This window comes from Genypterus blacodes, unplaced genomic scaffold (genome assembly GCF_046128005.1).
Source record: "Genypterus blacodes isolate CSIRO-AG114 ecotype Tasmania unplaced genomic scaffold, CSIRO-AGI_Gbla_v1 ptg000073l_1, whole genome shotgun sequence".
NCBI lineage: Eukaryota > Metazoa > Chordata > Actinopteri > Ophidiiformes > Ophidiidae > Genypterus > Genypterus blacodes.
The window spans coordinates 4,665,166-4,687,209 of record NW_027466883.1 but is presented as its reverse complement, the minus strand read 5'-3'; the positions used below and the strand labels follow the sequence as shown (position 1 = coordinate 4,687,209).

The 22,044-nt window shown below is 45.6% G+C and overlaps 1 protein-coding gene across 2 annotated transcripts in view; it reads right to left on the bottom strand.

Annotated features, from left to right (window-relative positions):
- luzp1 (leucine zipper protein 1) overlaps positions 1–22,044 on the bottom strand; it is a 41,562-nt gene that overhangs the window by 18,416 nt on the left and 1,102 nt on the right. Inside the window, exon 2 of one of the 2 annotated variants that reach the window (XM_076157499.1) lies at positions 7,500–7,560. The exons of the other annotated variant lie outside the window; for it this stretch is intronic. The gene's annotated coding sequence lies outside the window, so the exon portion shown is untranslated. The remainder of the gene's footprint in view (positions 1–7,499; positions 7,561–22,044) is intronic. 2 annotated transcript variants of the gene reach the window in all.

Below are 22,044 nucleotides of genomic sequence, written 5' to 3'. Positions count from 1 at the left end.
GAAGGGAGGGAAAGAAGGGAAGGAAGTTGGGCGGGAGGGGATCGCTCATGTGTTCTGAACGCCGACTAAATCCCACACAGCTTCTCTCCGCTGTTCTGTGCCTTGCTCGACAGTTTACACATACCGTTTGACCCCAAAACCCTCAGACTACCCCTAATATAATAACTCCACGTGATATAAAAAGAAGACATTAAAAGTACCCTGGCCTGGAAGGGCTGCACAACACGACTCTGGCACCTTCAACCTACTGAAATCTGGACAGGAAGTTCCTAACTCGACCTTACACTCCCTTTTGCACTCTTTACTGCCGTCTTCATGCGCAGCGGGATGCGGAGGGCGTTGAGTGGCGGGGAGAGGACGGGGGAAGGAGCAAGGGAGAGAGGTGTGTGTGTGTAGGGGCGGGGGTTCGCTTGGGATGAGGTTCAAGGCCTGCGGGGTGGAAGGAAGGCATGGCGGGGCGTGAACCAAAATCCGGAAGAGGGTGGAGAAAGGTGGGCTGGGTCCAGAAATGAGGATGAAGCCGGAAAAGTGTGCAACAACATAAATACATTTAAAAAAGAGAGGAACGTTTTGAAGTAAAATTCTGTTAAAGCGGTCCATCAACTTCTCTTGCTCTCCCTCTCTCTCTTAAACACACACACACACACACACACACGCACACACACCAAGGTTACAATCATACACCATATCATTAGGGCTTTAGCCACTCTCTTCCTGCCTGCCTGTTGCCTTCAGTACATTCTGTTCTCCCCATGAAAGAGAGAAGGAAGGAAAGAAAAAAAAAAAATGCCCTCTCTCCTGCACTTGACGTTACTCTGGAACGTGTGGGATCGAAGTTCTTCTTCTGCCTCATAAATGGCAGTTAATAAAAGGGCCCCAGTCCAATCAAAATGTCTCAACCTTTGACCGTGACCTGAAGTTCTTTTATCTACCTTTGTTGAACACACTTATTGTAAGTCGCTTTGGATAAAAGCGTCTGCTAAATGACCGTAATGTAATGTAATGTAATGTCAACCGTCTTCATTTAGAGGGGTTATGGCCGGTATGTGTTCATTTTCATGTGTGATAAAAGTGTGTGTGTGTGTGTGTGTGTGTGCGCGCGTGCGTGTGTGTGCGCGTGCGTGTGTGTAGGGCTGCAGTGGATGGATGCTGGCGCAGCAGAGGAAGCCACAAGATGGTGGAGACCTGATGCTTGGCCTGCATTTTTCAGTTTTTCCAAGAAAGAGAAAACCAGCATCCCATAATGTTCAGTTTGTCGTTTCCTGTGCTGTCATGTAACTTTCGACTCAGTTTCTCGTTCCCTCTTTCGGCCGCTTCTGGAAAAACGGTGAGGAAATGAAAGGCAGCGTTGCATTTCAGCAGAAAAATGGAAGCGGAGCTAAAGTTCTGAAGCTTGTTGGTAGAAACACAAAGTGAAGGGCGGGTATAGACGCTCTTCTCGCGTTTCTCTTTAACGACACTGGGAGAAATTACCAGTTAGTGCGTGAGTAACGAAATGTGGTGAAATAACGAGTAAACATAATGTCTCCTTTGGTAGAAAAATAGATTTGTTTATGAGACAGGACATGGAAGTTCACCACAAATCCACTGTAGTGACAAAGGAGATGCTGTCTTCTTTTCAGAGCGACATCGCTCTAGACGGTAATTTTCCAGGGAGAGATATTTCCTTTTTCTGCTTTATTCCCTCATCTGACGAGCCGACTGAAAGCAAAGCGAGCGTTCAAAGAGAGGAAATTAAACTGTGACATATTCAATCAACTCATACATCGTAATTGCGCTCCGTTCCTTTTGGGGGCCTGGCTGAAAATAACCGGAGAGGCTGCGTGTCATCTTGGTTTGGATTTCCTGTCACTTATAAGAGCAAAGAGGCCCAATCTGGTCTGAGGAGCATTCTGTTTTGAGTCATGAACCCAAAATGAGAGCGGGAGAGGAAAGCCAAATATCACTAAATGGACTGTACTTATGTAGCGCATTTCTCCAATGCACTTTACATTGACCTCACATTCACCCGTTCCCGTTCACACACTGATGGCAGGTACATACCATGCAAGGAGCCAACCTGCACATCAGGAGCATTTAGATAAGCTTTCAGGCTCTCTGGGGAGGAGCCCGGCATCGAACCAGGAACCTTCCAACCCCTGGACGAACGCTCTACCATCCTGAGCCATTTTGCAGATAATTCTTTGTATTCAAAATGTCTTTGGAGTACCAAATAATGGGGTTCACTGCAGCAGGACAACTCAACTAATCTGTCCATCCCAGTAGACACAAATCCTATCTGATCCTATTCTGGCATATTTTTGGTCTCAGAGCTGGAAGGCACAACAGCATGGTATAAATGGTACAGGAGAGTTAATCTCCTCTCCTCACACACCCTTTCTACTGCCTCATCTTTGCACGAAGGGTGAGTGTCCAGTGTGGCTCGACTAATCTATTCTGACCGAGCCTCAGGGTGAAACTGGACCTAATTTCCAAGCAGAAACCTGAATGGGCCCTCTCTCCGGCCATAGCGCGGTAACCCAGAGCCTTTCCTAGGTCTCTAACCCCCCCCTCTGCTACATACATCAAGAGCTTAAAACCAGTGAAAGTGAGCAGGATAAGTAGATGAGAGTGTGGTGGGGAGGGGGGGGTATGGGGGAGGAGGAGGGCGGCTGACAGAGAACAGCCATAGTACTCGCCATGCGTCTCGTGTAAGGGGATGATGCTTGTACAAATACACACAATTTTCAGCCCCTCTCTGTTTAATATTATCGAGGACGTGACTTTCAAGAGGCTGAATCAACCTCAAAGTCCGAGGCGGCGAAGCTGTGCTCCAGATTCTGGCAGCAGCCAGGCAAATTAGAGCATGTTCTTCATCAGAAAACGGCACCACACGCAGGATTACACACACCAGTCGCTGTTACGGCCGCCAAGAAACAGAGCAGGAGGAAAGTTATTAGAGGCTCTATTTAAAAACAGCAGTACCCGAAAATACTGGCCCATCAGTCGCTATGTAATCCTCCAAGCAGACCTGCAGCCAAAGGGATGTGGGCCCACTCAAACCTACTCAGCTCTGTCAGAACACATCACGCAGACATGGCAGGCAGCCATTCGGTGTGTTGCTCAAGGACACTTTAGCAGCGCTCACTGAAACTGCAAATGTAGTTCATGGCTTCTCTCTAAACTCACGTCTGTGTGTCAAGGACATATGGGATTATACACACTGCACTCACCCTCACGTTTAACACCAACGACACGCAAGGGTGAACATGCAAACAAAACACACACACACATAGCCTGACTCAACTTGGAACTTGTATGAAATACAAACATTTGAAATGTGGTTCAACTAGTGTCAGGTCTACTCATGTCAGTGTATTTCCACCGCTGCAGACTGAGCGACTAACAGACTAACCGCAGTGCTGCTTACTTCATGTGTGTAATAATGTTGCTAAGGACATTTTGCCATGATGGGCTGATGTTCTGGCTCACTAACTTGCAGACTGTGACCTCATATTGGATGGCTGCTTCCCCTTAACCTGCCCTTTCAACACAATGTGCTTTTGGTGGTGGCTAAGCATTTGCAAATATTCCATATTTTAACGTGACAAATGCAATTCTTTCCATCATTTCAACTCAAACATTTGAAACCAAAGTCAAATATTTGTGTATGATACCTGATCATGGTCTACTCACTCACCTTTACATACACTGAAACTACATATATTGTAAATGAATGGGAAAGTCTGATAAGTACACAGATAAAGTGGATTACAATCTTATTTGCAATTTTATCTACAAACAGATGTAAACACACACATTTATATCCCGTGTGAGTTGCCATCAGGACTTCCCTGAAATATTTCCCAACACTACTCTGGCATGTCCTCCACCCGCTGCCCTCTATGTTTGGGGTCAGAGGTCACCGGCACTGTAAACACGCCACAAGAGACGAGAGAGTGGGGCCCTGATTAGGAGAACAGGCTGTGGTGTTGCATGCTGCAGTAAAGCCAAACCGAACTGCGCTGAACTCCATCAAGCCGGGCCAGAATGTGGAAAGTAAGACCAGAAAAATGTTATATTGTGTTTTACTGACCATGTTTCTGTTCAGTTGTTTGTGGAGTGAAGCAACAGGAAACAAACACTAGGGCATTAATGAGGTCGGACCACAATGTAACATGTTTGATCTCCACACGTCAGTAAAAAAGGCAGCATGTTGAGACATTGAAGGATGAAACTGTGTGATAATGCTTAGGGCAGATAAATGCCATCAAAACAGCTAAAGAAACAATAGAAACATCCCAAAACTACAACAACAGAATGCAATATCGAAAAAACTAAGTTGAACATTTAATCCTGCTTGGACCAGACATTCCACATGCAAAGTTAGGAGGAGACACAACAAAAACTGTTTTGGAAACAATTCAAAATGGCAGCAAATGTAGTTTGGCACAGATGGGCGTGGCCACAATGAATGACTAAGAAAAGAATTTGGCTGCTGTGACTTGAGGCTCAAAAGTTATAGGCAGTAATCCAAAGCTGGCAATTACAGCGCCACCATGAGGTTCACCAGCACCAAAATGTAATGGGTTCTTCCCTGGATCCGGTTCAAAACCTAACCACCATAACTTTTGCATAAACATGCTGATAGACGGAGAGACAGACCGATAAATACGGGCGAAAACACAAGCAGAGGTAATTAAAACTAAAGAGACAGAATTCATTGACTGACACGCATTAACACAACATCAGCTGTTAGTTTAAACATTTCCTTAGTATTTCAGACAACACTCTACAGCTGTTCAAACGTGCTGATGTATCAACAAACGTCATATAAAAGGATTATATGACTAACTGACTTAATGGCTGCCCACAGATATGTGCTAGTGTGAGCAACGGCGAGCTGTTCGGGGTGGGACGTCCGTGTGTCACCATTTCACACTGATAAGTGAACATGACAGCCTCACAACATGGTGACAACGAGTCAACACTTGGTAACTATGAGCGACCGCCGTTAATCATATTTGTTTATGAGTCACTATGATAGTCAGATAGAGAAGAAATGAGGCAGACAGACAAAAGATAAGAGGAAGACAATGACAGTCCTGAGACAAAGGGAACAGAGGGACAATAATCCAGCCTCACACCAATAGACAGAGAGAGAGAGAGAGAGAGAGAGAGAGAGAGAGAGAGGAGGTGAAAATGTCCCATATTTCACATGCGCTGACAAAGAATGTAACCATGAAACCAACATGACTGACAAATGAAGTGAAGCCATAAAGCAAGCAAACGTGTATGAAGGAAAGGGAACATAAAGTCAAACATAAAAGTCACAAAACACGAAACTGTACGTGGAATCTGACCAGGATGATGTCATCTGAAGTGCTGACAAAGTTGCCTCCTGCTCTTGTATAATCAGTCCTGGCGTGAGCAGAGTTCTCGTTATAAATGCCACATGTGACATTGTTACTAAATAAAGATTTCCCATGGAAATAGCAACATATATATTTCCAACAAAAACCAGGCCTGTTGGCCATTTCTGGTGGACCACTCATTTTGGCCAAAACCTGTTGTTTCCTTCCTCCTTGAAGAGCCGTAGCAAAGGTCAGGGATACGGTGCCTTATTATTATTCATTGGCTTCTTCCCTCAGATTCTCCTCAGCATCAGTCTGTCTCCTTTCAACATCACCCCCCATCCCCTTTTATTTTGCTCCTTGTTTCCATTAACCCCTCCGTCTTAACTCACAACCACCACCACCGAGCATTTTACCTTCTGCCAGCTGAGGCCAACTTCCTCCAAACACACATAAATGCAGCAAACGCACACCAACACGCACACCGTCAATTCCCAGACACTTCAAAAGCTCTTAACATACAGCCTTTCCACCTTCTTGCCCGGCTGCTTGAGATCCTGTTCATTCACTGCTTTCCCATCCTAGCACAGAGCCTGTACACACACACACACACACACACACACACACACAGAGCTTGGTTGGCAGAGCTTTGCAGCCCGAGTCTTGGCATTAGCTGCCTGCTGCGGCTGAATGGAGACCTCAGCGGCTCTCTGGTGAAGAAGAGAGGGATGTGAGAGAGAGAGAGTGAGAGAGAGAGAGAGGGGGGGCTGGATAAAGAGAACGCACTGTGAGGTGAGAGAGGGAGGGAGGATGGGGATAGAGAGAGAGAGAGAGAGAGAGAGAGAAAACCAACATGGAGACTCGGAGAGACATGGGGAGGTGCTGCACAGAATGCAGAGCAGGTATCTGCCAGAGTGGATTACTGCAGCAAGAATGCAGCACTGGCAAGGGGGGGACAACGGATGTAGGGAGGGAAGGAGAGAGAGAGAGAGAGAGAGAGAGAGAGAGAGGGAGCGAGAGAGCGAGAGAGAGAGAAGGGTAGATGGAGAGGAGGAGGAGAGGAGATGGGAGTAAAATGGATGGAGCTGTGTGTCAGAGGGGAGATAATGCTGATGTCACAGGTTGCGTATGCACTCCTGCATTAAGAACCACGTGTCCTTGACTTACACACTCGTGTCCTGCGCACTCAGTAGTTGTGCGTCCTGGATAAATGCACAAACATTCACCTGCTGCTTGTTATAGTTGAGGAATAAACGGAAGAGCAGGGTCGTTTGCACAGGCAGCCACATGGAAATGAGGCTGAGTAGATAGAAAACAGAAGAGCATCATAAACTGTAATAAAATCAGAAAAGGAATATACTTTGACTTCGTATGCACAGTCACTCAAGAATGTGGACTAGTTCATATCCTGCTGATGACAAAGCTTCAACGTGTGAACAGATCGTCAAGTAGTCATGACCTCTACAAGACAATGACACAGCGACTGCCGGTGCTGCTCCTGACTCACCACACCAGAATAATAGTGTGTGCATGTACAAATATTTATGCATATGGGCGTGCTGACCCATATGTTATAGAGTACATACACTGTCTGTGTCTGAGTGTGTGTGTGTGTGTGTGTGCGTGCGTCTCCTGTGTGACTTCAGAGTACAGGGAAGGAAGTGCGGCGCCGGCGTCGGTGCCCAACAGGAAACAGACTCACAAAGAGGGGCGGATGAGGGGAGTGGGAGGAAGGGAGGAAAGCCGGGCAGTGATGGAGGTGGAGGTGAAGAAGAAGGAGAGAGCCGGAGAGAGAGGGAAGAGGAAGTGAGGTAAGAGAGAGGAAGCAGAGGGAGTGAGTTGAAATTCTGAAAATTTCCAATGCCGTGATTCAGTTTCCTCAGACCGAGTGACATGATGCGCGCGCGCGCACACACACACACACACACACTTTTTTCCCCTTAAACTACCTTAATCACACCAGTATTTCAATTCCAGAAGTAATTATAAATGAGTTAACCGCATTGAGGGAAGCAAACATATTGCACAAGCTGTGATTAAATGATTATTAAACTAATCTCCAGCATAAATATAAACTCAACACTCTAAACAATCACCTCAAATACATGCTGAAACCGGGAAGAGAAGAATAAAGAATGACACGTGCAGTTACCAGAGTTTACTTACCTTTTACGGGAGCAACCTTAGATGGGCGTCACCTTAAGCCTCTCTTCCCAAAGTCACCATCCTGTGACACACACACACACACACACACACACACACACACACACACACACACACACACACACACACACACACACACACACACACACACACACACACACACACACACACACACACACACACACACACACACACACACACACACACACACACACACACACACACACACACACACACACACACACACACACACACACACACACACACACACACACACACACACACACACAGACAGGGGGGGCACAGGGTTAGTAATAGTGCACTTGCTGGTCACGATAATGTCAAGACACTCTTTGGCCATCGTCATGTTTGGACAAGTTGGCACGGCCCGAGTCTGTGGTCCGGCTGACAATGAGAACGCTGCAGGGGCAGAGCGTCCACAGGCGGGCTAGAGGGGCTAAGAGTGAGCTAACTGCTGAGACGTGGAGCGCGTTCGGAGGCTCTGCAGGACGCTCATGCATGAGCGAACAAGCAGTTTTGGCAGCAACAACAGAGGGGTCTATTCAGCTCTTTCTGGCTGCGGCTCTGGGCAGGCATCTGTACACACACACACACGCACCATTATCATAATCATCATCATTCAAACAGCTCTCATCTGCTTCAAAACATGTGTGCGCAGACAGACACACACACACACGCACACACACACAGTAACCCAGACTTGGAGCATTCCATTACAGTAGCATTCCATATGTTTGGTTAAGCACAGAGAATCCAGATTTAAGACTGAAGCCCGGGCTGAATTTACAGGATGAGAGAGGGAAGTGGGGTGGGGTTGGGGGGGGGGGGGGGGGGGGGGGGGGGAGGGAGAGAGAGAGAAACATTCCTAAGAGCTGTAAGCAGCGGCGGGAAGTGCAGGTATACACTCAGTGTGCAGCCGCTATATTAGATACACCTGTAGAGGCCGATACAACACCCTCGCTGTCAACGCCGCCTTTGTAAAGCCGATTAGTTTGTTGACGTTGTGTCCCAGAGGTCCTTGATGATGCTTGTGGTTGTAGTTAGTGGCGCCTTTCAACATTTACAACAACACAGTGTCACGTGTCATTATAAATCATCTTTGGCAAAACTACAGTAGTCCTCGTACGCCTCAGATTGAATTTCCCGTCATGTCTCTAACATCTCCTCGTCCTGACCCTCGCTCATTCCTGCATCCCACACAAGCTTAATCTATTACTCAATCATTCAAAGGTCATATTGCCTTTGTTTGTGAACTTCTAAAATCCCTCTCACAAAGACGGTAAACTTTCCTCCATTTTTTCCTTGTCTCGCTTACATTACTATGTCAGATGTGCATATTGGGTCCAACACGCTGACGCCGCTGTGCTCCTTCACGTTAGAATCCTTACATCAGTGTGATAATATGAACACAAACTCTGCTGCGTTGTCGGACATGATCGCACATCAAGCACAGCAGTAAACCTGAAAATACTGCTGAGCGCGCAAAGATCATGGGATGCTGAAAACATATGAACTTGTATCGCTTCTGATTACATATGCTGATTAATAGAAATAAGTTATTTTTATTAGCAAGCACTGTGATGACCACTGACCAACGTCTGTCTGTCTGTCTGTCTGTCTGTCTGTCTGTCTGTCTGTCTGTGTGTGTGTGTGTGTGTAAGAGATGTCTGAGCAAGAGGGTTACAAATATTGATTCAGACAGTTAGCTAAGCCGTAACCAGATGAAACTGAAAACAGCTGTCTCGTTCTCATCTCTCATCACCGTTCTGTCTCCATCTAAGACACACACACACACACAGCACGTCAGGTTGGAGTGGACTCATTGTTACTCTGCAAACAAACTGAAACACGGATGCAGAGTTTCAGTTCCATGGGTCAGCCGACCTGCCGTCAGCAGAACGGTTTCAGCACACTGCTTGCACAGTTTGCATCAGCTTTACATATGTTTGTACATCATAAACGGCGTGTGAACCTCTACCGTGACGTGTTATTTCTGTTTGATTCTGCAAAATGCTCTGTGTAGACTTGCTGCTCAACCCTCGGTGTCAATGTGTGTGTGTGCTGCTATTAAACAAATATTGAGTTACAAAACAGCACAAACAAAGACAAACTGATGGGTGAAATAGAGCAGAAATTCCTGTTCAGGGGCTCGCCTGCCTTTCAGTTCTATATAAACATTTTACCGTTTGTCTTTGACTACGCCTTTATCCCACATATAATGGAAGAGAACTGATAAGATATCAGACTGTACGATTTGAGCACTTAGGCTTACACTTTCTAAACACATATCGTAAATGTGAGGCCACAGGGTCACGTGGACACACACACACACACACACACGTCAAACTGCTGAAAGGGAGATGTTTCTCATTGACATTTGTCAGAATTGTCATTATCATGTACCTTTAACTGAGTCGTTTTTTACTGCCAACCTCACTGCACATTGTTTCATTCCAACGTAAGCGGCTGCATGGAAGACATTATATTCGCTAATGTTCCCATGGAGGAGAAGCTCTGTATGAGTCCATTAGTCAGGCTGAGAAGCCATGTTTCACAGTGTGATGGATGCTTTGAGGTGGAGCGTCAAAAGAAAGCGCGGAGAGGAACCGCATCGAGTAAGACAAGAGCGCAAACAAGAGAGAATGAAAGAAAGGTGGAAGAGAGAGATCATATTCAATTTCCTCCGCTGGAGAACATTTCAAGGACTGAAACTCCATCCTGGGTTCCACTGGCCAGGCGGGCCTCGTTTGCATGGGAGCCCATTTCCTGTGAGTGATTAGCAGAAGGGATAGTGTGTGTGTGTGTGTGTGTGTGTGTGTGTGTGTGTGTGTGTGTTGGGGGTTGCAGTTCGGAGAGGTCTGGGGTTGTTTTGTCTGCTTGGGGAGGAAAGGAATGCCCAAATCAAACACAGTGAACAGGATGCCTAGAGAGAAGAGAGAGGGAGAGAGAGAACGAGCAGAGAACAGAAGGAGCAGAGAAAGGGGGGAGGAGGGAGAACACCAGAGAAGAACATGGAGCGAGCGATTGATTTTTCATTCGCTGCCACCGAGAACTGCAAACAGCATTTTTCGCGTGTGTGTATGTATGCGCGTGTGTGAGTGTGGGTGTGTGTGCTGGTATTTGCATTCCAGTGGAACAGAAAGGTGGAGTAGGATTTCTTCTCCATGTTGACAAACTGTCAAATCAAAAAAACCATCCAAGTCTTCATGAACCTGCACGACCTGTTCCAATGTCTAATGACTTTAGTCTGCCAGTCATTTCTCTTTCTCTCCCTCTTCCACAGAAGGCAAAAACCAGCTTGTAACGTCTTTGACAGCCAGCAAGGTGACAGGTGCTGCAGAACACCTTTGTGGAGTTACATTTACTAATTAACTAACAGAGCAATCTACTGACTGAACTGGAGAGCGCTCAAAAGCCAAAACCATCATCTGGTGCAATCACTTAACACATTGCTATTCTTAATTATAGATTTTCACAAATAACACAACTTCACACCGTATGCTTCTCTGTCAGCATTTTAAATTATGATCCTCTGACTTAGCTGTAAAGACCTTAGACCTAAATTGATACTTTATTGATCCTCAGGGGTTGGAAAGGGGGAACGTTTCCCTTTGCAAGTCAAAGAGCAGAGTCAGCTACATAGCAGTTTCCCTAAATCTCAGAGGGATTTGGTGTTTTGCTCAAGGACACCTCAGCAGAGTCAGCATTTAGTGGCACCGAAGCTCAAAATGAGCATTCCGCTTGAAGGACAGTGTCTCTAATCCCACAGTGAGAATTAGTTCAGACGCAGTGGCATATAGTCATAAACCTACAAAGTTAAAAGAAAACCTTTACTGGGTTCACTGCACTTCTCTTATGTCCAGTAGTTTCAAAGTTCAACTTCCGAACACTTCCTTGTCTCGTGTGCCAGTGGGACCAAGCCCATACAGGACACAGCCATTCCTCGACTGGCAGAGGAGAATTGATAGGCCGCTATTGTTTCCTTTTAAGGTCAATTGTGTCTTCGGATGCTTGGCATGGCTTGGCATGAGTGCAGGCGCAGCTGGCTGACAGCGGAGATAAAACCCTAATTTTACTGCATTCTTCCCTGCGGTCCACACCTAGTTGGAGAGAGAATGACGGAGACGGAGAGAAAGAGAGAAGAAAAATAAAGGCTGGAGAGAGGCAAAGGAGATGGGGAAGATTTGGAGAGACAAGGAGAGAAACAACAAAAAAGCGTATGTGAGGGAGAAAACAAGGAGGTAGAGATGTCAGAGAGTTTGTCCAAGTGGGTGGGCAACAGTCAGTCGTAGCCAGGGGCGGCAAGTGCTGCTGTACCCATTTCCCATTTGACCAGGCAGCCAAAACAAAACACCACATCTGGTAGGCCTGTTTGTAAAGGCCACAAGCGGACACACACACACACACACACAGACACAGATGGGCACGTGTGTATACCCATCCTGAGACCTAAACTTTGCTGAGGAGCAGCAGACTGACACAAAGGAGAGCGAATCTGCTCACAGGTTGAAGTTCATGTTCGATTCTTGTCAGTCAGGACGCCGAATCCACTTCATGCAAGTTCCACCACCGTCAGCTCAATGTCTCAACTCTGTCTTCTAGAAGGAAAGAGAGGGAGGGGGGGCGCCGACAGCAAGACCGGTATAGCTTAACAAATAAACCCAGAAAGCGGGAGAAAGAGAGGGAGACGGCTAAAGCTTGGATCATAAAATATGCCTGGTATTCCACAATGTTCCACAGCACACAAACGAGCCACTCAGGGACCTGAGTGTTATGGGATTCCTGTAAGGCTCCTGTGTCCGAGTGTGCTCACATACACATTCCTTGCCATACCAACAGGATGTGTGCTATCCCATGATGACTACATGCTGCTGACCCATAAAGCACAATAAAACAAACCAGGACTTCAAAATAGAGGCACGGAAATATAACCTTATATATATCTGAATGACCTAGTTTACTCTAAATGCCAAACTCTGGTTTAGTGGTGCCTCAGTCAAAGTGAGCCAACAGTTGAACAAATGTGAGCCTTTAAGTGATGCACACAGAGAGGAAGAGAGAGGACACTTGAGGGGACCACCAGGGGGGCTCTGATGACTCACCTATAGTTCTGTGTCTGTGGGTCACCATGTGTGTGTTTGCGCATGTCTAACTAAATGGGCGACAATGAGTGAAGCAGGATCACTGTTTGCAATCAGCTGTGTTTAGTGTCAATATGGAGATGTTTCAATGACTCAAGCAATTTCAAGCTTCACAGTAAAGTCGGTCGTAGGGGTTTCCACTAAACTGCATTTCACCCAATTTGGAATCATAAAATGAAAAAATGGGAATGCATAAACTTTTTAAACCTTCCTCAGGGTTTTTTGGTGACTTGATGAAGACGATCCCCATAAATTGAGCCACTGCCCATTCCTCTCATTGTAATCCATGCATTTGGCCATTGCCTCCACTTTGCGAGAAAAAAGGACAGATTTGAGGATGATGATGAATACTAACTATTAAACACCTACTATTTTGCATTAGAGTTGTATGATTTTTGTCTGCGTTTTGCGCACAAATGTAAATGCAAAAAAATACTACTACTACTACAACGCAAGGACTACTACAACTACTACTGAGACATGACAAGGTCTCTAGAGTTTAAACTACTCTTAAAATAAAAGCTGTGGTTCAGCGATCCCGTCTATTTTTATGCTATGTACTGTGAGTAGCTGGTGTCCAAAAGTAATCATACTTGCTTGGGGGGGAAGCCAGCCAACTCAACCCACAACTGCCCTTCACAAAAGGCGGCAGCACTGATGGATCTTGGAGAAATAAAACAGCAGAGAGGCGGCTAAAAATAGAGCGGCGGCTGGGGTCTGTGTGCGTCAGGACCTCGATGATGAAAGCCAATACATGAATGGGTGGACGGATGAATGAGAAAAGGAGGAGAAGACGAAAATGTGAGTCAGAAATGAGGACAGGTGAAGACAAAAGGGGACAGACGGAAAATAAGGGAGCTGGTTAAGTCGTGACATGTGAGGATCGTAAACATGAAACGAAAATGAGAAATGTCTGACAGCATGAGGTGTGTGAAGTTAAAGACGGCACGGAGAAATAAAGTAAGCAAGGGGGCGGAGGAAAAAAAAGCGGGGGAAGTGAGCAATAGCCAGGTTGCCATGGTGTCCGAACATTCCTCTCTCTGAGAACATGTATATTTTCTGATCACAAGAAAAATAATCTGCAGGAGGAATTTTATTTTGAGAGCCGCCCTGTAGATCTTAGGCTTAAAAAGCAGGTCAGAAGGGAGTGTGTGTGTGTGTGTCCCTTGTACATTTGAAGCAGCGCTAGACATCAGCTTTAACACCGATACCGCTTAATATCATCTGAAAGTGAAGAGCACACAGGGAACAAAGTGCTGGGTGTCAAAGTCTCACACACACACACACACACACACACACACACACACACACACACACACACACACACACACACACACACACACACACACACACACACACACACACACACACACACACACACACACACACACACACACACACACACACACACACACAGAGACATATGAAAGAAGTGGATCTCTGTTGACGCTGACGCAGGTATCACTACGTCAAAGCCCTTCTTTCCCTTCCTCATTACCTTTTTACCGCCTCGTGGTGAGCGCCGTAGGTTGGATGTTGAGGGTGGCGATAAGAGCAAACTAAGAAGGATGACTGCAGGAAATGGACGTTTACAGGACCTGCCCTACGCCTGCAGAGGAACTGTATATAACTCATAAAGCCGGTTTTCTACACTCTCTCGAGACCTGCAAAGGCGCTCAGATCTCTGCCTCTTTATTCCCCCTCTCTCAATGAAAAGGACAGATAAATCACGGCCTGCGATCGCCGTAAAAGTCATGTTTTACAGGCGGCCCGCTGCTTCTTCCTCCATCCCTGCCCCTGAGAGTTTTACACGCCACTACTTTTCACTTGGCCGTCCACTTTTGCTCACTACTTTGGAGCGGAGTCTTGCTGGTAGAGGAATCTCACATAAAAACATGGCCAGTGTAGAACAAGTTATATGGTGAGAGAACAACATGTCTACCTGTGTTTATGTTTCTTGGCCGTCATGAACAAGACAGTGAAATGTGTGGAGAGGGATTCCCAAAATATGACCACGTAGAAAAAGGTAACGTGGCTCATACTACAGGGACGTTTCTACAATTGCCAATGATATAAAACTGTGTACTTTATTCTCCAAATTCTGGAATTTTAGCCAGTAATAAGCTTCACCTTTAAGCCAGTAGTCAATAAATGGGAGATTGGGAAACCGGAGAATCTTTCAATGTGTCCATCAATGAGTTACCAGTTGGGCCAGTTCAATAATGCAGTCCAGTACATCTATATGTGTCGACATGGATTGTTTAATTTTGAAAGGTGTAACTACGTTAGGTATCTCATCATGTGAACAAAGACAGCAACGGGTTTCAAGGGAATTTGTACTTCTTCAAGCTGGAATTATGAATCAGTAACTGACTTGAGAATGTTTTATTTATTCAGAAGACTGAAGAAAAACCAGCCACAGTTTCTAACCTAAAAATACCAGACACACACACACACACACACACACACACACACACACACACACACACACACACACACACACAGAACTGCTGTGTCCTTGGGCTTCACCCAAAAACAGCATCGATCAGAAAGGATTAGATCTGGATTAGTTACCCGAAGGAAGAATGCAACCTAAAAGTCTGGGACAGTTGAGGACACATCCCGGCACTCGGATCCTACTGGGCCCTCCGCGCCGACTCGAGTCCTCAGCATGAACCTGGGCACTACTAAGAACTGGACCGGTCCAACCAGACTGAACTCCTGCCAACTGCTGTCACGTCAGACTGTAGCCTTCTGATGGCAAATAACAGACTAAAACATCCTAAATTCTAGGGGAGGGAAGCAGCGCTTTGAGAGAATTTGTTTAACTATAAAGCCATGGAAGAGAGGTTTAAAGGGACATATTATGGTCATCAGCACATAAACACTCATTGGATTCTAGTGATGGTACCCAAGACATACAAACTCTGCTGCTGGGTGAAGGACTTTGGTTCAACATTTGGCCTTATATGGATATTATTGTGGTGAGAGACTTGGTAGGGGTTTTTAAATCTTGGTTTGTAGGTGGCACACAGTGGTATTTTCATGTCCCGACTTCCCATCATAGTTTGTTTTGCTCAATCCAAATAAAGAACAAAGACTGAGCCATCCGCCGAACGCATCACGAGACCAGTGGTTGGGGACCGACCTGTTGGGAAGTAGAGCGTGATGTTTACCTTTCTTCCCCTCCTGTGTTCATGTCTGTCTGCCTGCATCTCTGGGAGGAAGAAGAATGCATTTTGAACCAGACTGGAATGGCTCCTGAAATATGCCAAAAATGCCCCTGATGACCCCCCTCCTTTCCTGAAGACGTAGACGCACAAGCCCACCCTCCTTCCCTTCCAGTCCCCCAACCCACAGCATTCCTGTGTTCTACACAGCACCGAACGCACGCATTGCTTGAGAACACAGATGACACACACGCATAGAAAATGCGAAGGACATTAATAATGTAAGTTTCCACCCAGCTGACCCAGACATGCCTTTTAAGGATAAGCGGTTCAGATTTCCCTTTTCATTAAGTTCCAAAAATACTCCTGGACTAAGCAGGAGGGGGGGGGGGGGGGGTGACAGGGAAGGGGGGCTCCTCTTTAGTGGGAGAGAGTGAGTGAGACAAGATAACAATCAGAAGGAGAGTTGGGAAATATTAGCATGCCGAGGAGATGCAACAACACCCAAAGAATAAAAGTGACTGAGGAATTTACAGGAAGCATCTTTTTAACTTTAACTTTCCCCCATTAAAAGTTCTCCCTCTTCCCTTCCCTCCCTCCCTCCCTCCCTCCGGCTTGCAGTACCTCCTACATGCTTTTGAAGTCTATTGCCTTTGCACTTCTTTCCTCTTTTCTTTCCAGGATTGTAGAGGTAGCCATTTTTGATGTGCCTGTACAGTGAAGGAACAAAACAGGCACACAGGGGACTGTCTGTAAAACAACTTGTCAGAGTCTGAATGTCAAACAGAAACGCAAACCAGGCGGACTAAAAAATATAAGAGGAAATTAACTATTTCAGGTCAACCTGAAAGCATATAAACCCCACACATGCATGTAGTAGAAGATTGACCCACATACTAGTTGATGTAGTACACACTCCAGCCATGCGAGGCAGCTTGGTCAGGTTTCTGATTAAACATTAGAGGACTTATCACCCACAGTTATCAGGATGAATCCAACAGCCATAAACACATTCTCAGCAGGAGGGTTTTTGTTATGGAAACTGGCACTCAGCAGTGTGGGGGGCAGAGGGTAGTTGGATTGACAGAAATGTAAACGTCAGAAAACCACTTGTGATGACACGTTAGCAACAGCGTTTGCGCCTGTGACAGGCAGCGTTCAGGACGCATCCGTTAGACAGATGTTATTGTTTGCATAAGCATGAGAAAGAGACAGACTAACGTCTTTAGAAGGTGACTCACATGAGACATCTCGCCATGTAACGTCTGAGGTCTAAACTAACGCAGATTTACAGCGCGGCCCTTAAACAAGCAACTGTGGACTCCATGTATAAACTTGGGAACCCACTGGAAGTGGTGGCGAAGCTGGAAAAATATCACACATGTGAATCATCAGCCAACAAGACCACAAATAATAAATTACATTCTAGTGTGGCATCAACACACACAATGCTAACTATGTTGCTGTCTGTTCCCTTGTGATAAGGAAATGGTGGATGGTTGGGAAGCCGAAATGAAGAACAGATGATGGTTTTTTTTTTCTCCTCCTCTCTCTTCAATCTAACATGCCATCGTTTGAGCGCCTTGACACGGTGAACAGCAGCAGCCTGCTTTTTGGGGGCTGCAGGGGAGCGACAGGCTTTCATAAATTACATGTCCTGAGAAATGGCAAGACGGCTTGGAATCTGTTACGGGTCAGCATTACAACTTGTGGATATTCCCAGAGGATACACATTAAAGTCATCTGCTTAGAGCCAGCACACTTCAGCTCGTCTATGACCGGCTTTACAAGTTGTCATAAAAAACAGCAGAATAGCATTTCTTGTCCAAATTCTGCTGATTCTCCTACATGCAAGTATCAACAAACACAGTGTTTAGAACACTTTAAAACCAGGTGTAAGCAACTTTTGACTGAGATCTCAGTTGACATACAGGAAGTTAACAAGGCAAAGGTAAATGAAGTAACTGAGGTCATAGTCTATATATGCTACTATGCAACTCTCCCTTGGCTTGCTTCAGCTTCACTGGAAGAAACAGAATTCACAAACAAAAAATAGAACAAATAAAGTGCGCACGGACTGTGGGGATTTTGTCACAGCTACAAAGGAAAGTCAATGTATGCCTGCTAGGAATGCTAATAACTGGAAAACAAGCCGGTCTGCAGAAAAGAATGCCAGGAAATGCCAGGATCCAGCAATGTGTGGAAGGGGAGAAGAGGCCTGGTAGTCTTTGTTCCAAAACATGATAACTAATCAATGATATCCAACCAGAATGACGTTATTCATTTTATGATTGCCAGTTTCCTCACCTTCTCATTTATCAACTTTGAACAACTCAATAAATTCTTTTGCAGGACAGAACTAGAGATATCATTTTGGAACACCTGTGAAATGAAAGTCAAAATTGTGCATTGTAACATTGTAAAACATTACATCAGATTAAAAAGTTGGCAATCTAAGAGCATTTAAAACTAATTTGTTAAATTTGGACAGGGGTCAACTGATTATCTAACCCAACTGATGCCTTTTTCTACTCGTATTGATTATTTAAAAAAACATTTCTGTAGTTAATTCGTGTGTGACATGCCGCCTCGGGTGGTGCAGATCTCCGTGATGAAGCTTATGGTTCCACAAAGGGCTCAGTCACCTGGAGCACAGCTGAACCATGAGGCCTCCATGAGCCACCACACCAGCAGCACAGCACAGCACAGCACAGCACACAGAGAGAGGGAGAGAGAGAGAGAGAGAGAGAGAGAGAGAGTCCACCAGTCCAGCCTGTAATGAGCAGGGTGTTTGGCACGCTGTGGCAAATTAACAAGGAGGATTCATTCACACACGCAGAGTTAACTGCATGACCACAATTCATTCTTGCCTTGATACGGAATTCTTGATGAGTGAGAGCACCTATCTGGTGGAATAGACTTTGTGTGTGTGTGTAAGAGGGTGTGTGTGTGTGTGTGTGTGTTAATGACGTCCTGACACAAACGCTTGGAGCTGAGAGGAGTGATTGACACACTCGGCCTTTGAGTGTGTGATGACAGATCTACAAGGCTGCACAGAGCAAAAGTTCTTGGGCACGGAGAAAGAAATTCACAACACACACACACACACACAACGACACATACACATCGCAGTTCAAGTAGTTTGAACTCCAGCAGAAATCACAGAGAGCTCTGCCATGTCAGTGGCCCACCACTGATAAAGAAGGCTGCCAAGGGAGGGCGGGCAGGAAGAGGGGAAGGAAGAGAGGTGGACAAGGAGCAGTAGAAGGGTGGAACAGGGAGAACATGAAAATCCACTTGTGCCAAAAAGGTTGATCGTTTCATTAATTCACAATCAAGAAACATACTTTGACAATCTTGATAATGATTGAGCATTTCAAGTCGTATTTGTTTTTGCAATATGAGAATTTGCTGATTAATTGGAGACAAGCCATTGTTGTTTTGGCATTTTATAGATAAAAATAAATCAAAAATACAGGACACTGCTTCACCTTAAATTAAGATCCTAATTGCCGCCCTCAGGTGTACAGTAGACTAGACAGAGAGGAGTAATACGCCGAGATGATGGGGGAAAGAAAGGGCCTGATAAGGGGCTGCCTTCAAGTATCACAGATGGACACAAACGTACAAAAGACAATCCTGAGACCAGCGATATAAACACACACCCACGCAGTCTAACACAGGCATCATTATGGCATTAGGCTAACCTCCCTCAAGTTGTCTGACACTCAGACAGCAAGTCCAGCTGGCCTGCGTATTGTCAACAGCTGCCTCTGTCCCGGATACTGAGCCCATTATTACATTATCACAAAACACACACACAAAGGATGCACTCGCAGGCTGTGTGTGGGCTTAAATACAAGCCTGGAAGAGCCCGTGATTCATCTGTGCTATTTCGAGGAGGCCTACAACGTGGTCCTGTGTGCACCCTTCACTGCTCTATTCCTGGGTGAGAGGGTTACCGAGGCTAAAAGTGAGTGTCTATCACCAATAACCAACACCAGCAGCATCCAGGCCTAATTCTATCCAAGCTATCCATTACACCACATTAGGAAGAATGCCCAAGACGCTCATCTGCTCATGTAGGTGCTCACTTTCCTTTTCCCATGTATTCCCTTTGAGAGAACACAAGCTATCACTGACATTTCAAACTGCCTTGCAGTGTTTATTTACCAGCTGGAGTGGCCAGTAATATTAGCTAACTATTCATTTTTTTCTACGTCGTGTTTTTTTTCCAGTGGCTTTATAATAACACAGGTTGGGGATTCAAAATGTTTTGGCTGCTCCGTCTTTCCAATATTCAAGACAAAACACAACGGCAACATCTGCGTAATTCCACACCGACGCGGTCCTATAACACTCACACCAGGGACCACTGCAAACACTGATGTGCAAAGTGGCACAGTAATGCTTCCACTGGAGAGGCTGGGTCCGACATTCCCCGGCGGTTTGATTCTCCCAGGCAGAAAACCTCAATATTTTAATTTAATCCCCAGAGCAGTCATTTAGCCACTCTGTAATCCCCAGGTCCAGTGCTTAGTCTGATAATTACCCTTATTGGACACCCATAATGATTAGTTTTTGGTTTCACCCAAAGCAGTGCAGGCAGTTTCATGGGGCGGTCGCAGCGTTTTGCGGAGTGGAAAACCAATCATGCGTGGTATAGCGTAGGTCGTAAAAGGGGAGAAGGGGTATGATTATTACTCTGCATGGCAGGCGACAACTCTGGACTACCGGACAAGCACGCTCAGAGTATGAGCAACTTTCAGTTTTGGCAGTTGGGAGATCACAGAATACTACTTCCAACTGTGTCGACAGTAAGAACTGAGCGATCATGTTCAGCTCAATGGGCAAAGGTCAAGGGGGATCCAACTGTGATTATTCCTACTGAGGGACAACACGAACCTTAAGTAACTTACCAAGGGAGGAAATTCATGGATCAAGCAGTGATTACAGGGAAAATCTAGACATCTCACTCTTCACTTTCCTGCATCTCTCATTTGATTTTCCTTTTGCATTTTCCACACATTTCCAACTTGACAGCATATTACTGAGCTGCAGACAACGTATGGAAAAGGTCATTCCCTCTCCATGCGGTGTAATAATCCTCCAACATACCAGAGGAAAGCCCATCACACGTGGCTGTGCACAAAAACACATCTTTACCACCAAGACAAGTTGCCTCACAAGTGCTTACTGTGCAGTGATCATGGGAAGAATGGCTTTGCACAAACTGGTAGCTGCTATTACGTACAGCTGGCTGAGAGTGCAAGCCTTACTGGAAAGTCATCAGTGATTTTTCGTCTCCTTCATGTCTGAAACAGGTCAAGGCAGGTCCCCTCCATCTCCCTCCCTCCCTCCCTCCCTCCCTCTGCTGCTCTTTACGAGCCCCACCTGGCAGATTAGTATTCTACCACTGCTGCTACCTATTTCTGCTGTTGACACACACACACACACACACACACACACACACACACAACTGTTCTAGTGAGAAAGCACACACAGGGCCCATACTGTTCAGACGTTTGAGTTCTGCCACCTTGTTTTCACATATGTGCAGTGTATGCAGCACAACACATTCCATCACATGTGAAGGAAAACAAATGGAAACACACAGACACATACAGAGGAAGCCAACCTTGCCACCAGAGCGCCGCAAGTTAAGAATGATCCATAGACTCTTCAGTTCAACAGTGCTCAGTCACTGTTGATTGATTATGTCAAAGTTGTCCAAATCCAAAGCCTGAAATTAACTCTGCACACACACAAAAACGTGTACGACTCATTAATCATTATTCAGGAATCTCTTCCAGCGGCTGTCAACATGGCTTAATTATTGTTGAACTCAAACTGTTGAACAGATTAGGGCTCTGCCTAAAAACAGACGATATTTCTTCTTAATGTAAAATCACGTTTCCTTCAAGTGGTGCTGCTCTGACATGTAAATAATATTCCTATAACAGCTTTCAAACTCTGTCGTGACAGTTTAGTGTTGAAATTGAGTCTGTTTAAGTGTGTGTATGTGCTTATATGTCATTCCCACACCTGCAAACACACTTGAAATACATCTGAACAACTCAAAACACAGATTAACCATGCAGACTAGGCCATATTCTTTTACATTTTCCAGTATGGGTACACATTGTTTATCTGCCACTTTATCCAAATATCCTGAGGGAAAGCGAACAGACGTGTGTGTGTGTATATGTATGTCTG